We start from the raw sequence: 2721 nt of genomic DNA on the forward strand, positions 1-2721 counted from the left end.
TTCTCAAAAAAATCATAGATAGAATATGGGAGGTGCCTTGAATAATTAGTATGAATATAAACAGGATTAAGCAAGTAATAATGTAGTGTAGGTGAAGCACACTCTCAACGAAGGAAATTAATTTGCTGATTTTTTTTATCAACTTTATTTTTAATTTTGTAGGTACAAAAATTCTATAATTTAACTCAATACAAGAACAATAGTAAAATTGAAAAAGAAAAAACAATGATGAATCTAAGAATAGGAAAGTGCCAAAATAAGTATTTCACTACACAAAGAGACAATCAAACACATGATTCAACACAATCTCAAGTGGATACAAAATTACAATTATATCTGGGAGGAAAAATAGAATAAAAGAAAAATCAACAATAGATTACATAGGCAAAAAGAAGTCTAAAAAGGTTTTAATCTACAGATCAAAATAATCTCGATGAAGTTGAGGACGTACCCGCTAGATCTGGATCTTGTTGTTTTGGTATCTGCTCTTCGAGACTCACTTTGCTAAGAAAAAGGAGATAACAGTAAAATTCGTCATTTCTAATCTGTAGCTATAAGAAATAGAGAGAATGACAGTCTTACCTCAAATTACTGTTCTAGATTTAACGATATGGAATCGAAGAAGTCTTCATGGAGAGTGATTTCATAACATTTGAGATTTAAAGACGTTTATCTGAAATTTACTAGATCTCTATATTTTTTTATCTCAAGAACTTCTCCTTGAGGCAAGATCCACATGAATTTTGAGTTGATTCCACGCCTAGAGCTTCGATGAAAAAGATGAATCAATCAGGTTCTCTTCATTTTCTTGTCTTAGCTGATTTTTATTTTTTTATTTTAGTAGAATTTAGTTGTTTTGTTTTTATTACCTATTTTCTATTGGAAAAACTACCTAACTAGACATACTTCACTATCATATATACTTATTTTACCTCTAGTTTAAAAATATTACACATGCTACCACATTTAATATTTATACCATATATATATTAAAAGATTTAATTAGATACACAAATCCCTTAAATATGGTATTGAATAATTATCTTAAAATTTAAACTCCTATTAATGGTACATCACCAATTCAAATTATTTAATCATTACCCTAATGTTCACCCAAAACCCCCACGTACTTCACACACTTCCACTCCATCTCTATCTCTTCCTTAATCCTCTCAATACATGTTTGCATGTCCCAAATTCAAAACTAAATCTTGATAATTAGCATTATAAAAAAACATATCCATATATCGTCATGGTCATACATCTTTTCTTCAAGTTAGTTCTTAATTAGCTTCTTTCAGATGACCAATACCATCCAGAAGAAGTTCAAGGTTTCTTCAACACAACGTTGTTTCAATGAGGTAATTTATTTATTTTTCATTCTTCTTATGTATCTTGGTTTAATTTTCGTTCATGTATCTAAGATCGAGTTTATATTGGTATAAAATTTAATTTTATAAACTTTTACAAATTAGGGTTTTGTCGTTGCAGGGTCTTCATCCGCCAACGTTCAAGTTGAAACTTTAAAATACAAAGGAAGGAATTGATGAAGAAGATGAAGTTTACAATTAAAAAATTACTATGGTTTATGATTTCGTTATTTTAGAAAAACTTGTTAGAGTTAATATGCAATCTGTAAATTCGTATAGATTGTTAATTATTCATCAATTAATTCTTTAATTAAGGAAATTAGTTACACCCAATTCAAAGTAATAAATCGTGTATCTCGACTTGTAAAACCGATGGATACATGTATTTCGCGAGTAATGATATATGTATCTCAAGACCGAAATATTCGAAACTTTAAGATACAAAGGAAATAATTGATGAAGAAGATGAAGTTTACAATTGCAAAATTATTATGATTTATTATTTCATTATTTTAGGAAAACTTGTTAAAGTTGATACGCAAGGATCCTGCAAATGAGTTGTTAATTATTTATCAATTAATCCTCTAATTAAGGAAATAAGTTACACCCCTTTAATTCAAAGTAACAAATCGTGTATCTCGACTTTTTAAACTGATGGATACATATATCTCCGTAGTAATGATATTCCTCTAATTATGAAAATCAGTTACAACTAATTAATTAAATAAATAAAATATGTATCTCGATTTTAAAATTCGGCGGATACATGTATCTCGCATATTCAGACTCATGTATCCTAAGCACAAAATATGATAGATGAAGTAATATTTGAAACTATCGGGAATCTTAGTAATTAAGACCTAAACTAGTGGGATTTATGTAGTTTGCCCTTTTCTATTTGGGGTTGGACCTGAGTCACTTTTGGGCCAAAGTTTTTGATATACTTATTTTTTACTTTAATAAATGGCTATATATGTCCTGATTTTAATTAGAAAAATATTTATAAATTTTTTAAAAACTATGTGATATGAGGCGTATTTATATGTCAACAAGACAAATTAAACTCATATGAGAGCTAAGTTCTTGGTGCATACATGTGAAGTTTCTTTGTGAGTGTGAGAGTTATTGTTGGATGAGGTCCTTAAATTATATTCAATCTTTTGAATTGAGTGTGTGGACTATCTCTCCTTGTGAGGACACTTGTTTGGTGAACGATAGGGATGACTAAATAATGTTGCATGAAGCCTTGTGTTTGAGATACTAAAATTGTGGAGTCCATGCTTGAGGTCATGAGGTGGCTATGTATTTGCATGAGTTGAATTTGAACATTAACATACTAGCTTGTGAAGTG

General features: G+C 29.3%; 1 long non-coding RNA gene across 1 annotated transcript; it reads right to left on the minus strand.

The window, feature by feature from the left end:
• Positions 1-235: 235 nt before the first annotated feature.
• On the minus strand, positions 236-828 carry LOC125851639 (uncharacterized). The gene is made up of 2 exons (XR_007444922.1): positions 583-828; positions 236-504 (listed from the first exon to the last, which is right to left on the minus strand). It is a non-coding gene; the product is annotated as an uncharacterized LOC125851639 (long non-coding RNA).
• Between the last annotated feature and the right edge of the window lie 1893 nt (positions 829-2721).

This window comes from Solanum stenotomum, unplaced genomic scaffold, assembly GCF_019186545.1.
Source record: "Solanum stenotomum isolate F172 unplaced genomic scaffold, ASM1918654v1 scaffold28265, whole genome shotgun sequence".
NCBI lineage: Eukaryota > Viridiplantae > Streptophyta > Magnoliopsida > Solanales > Solanaceae > Solanum > Solanum stenotomum.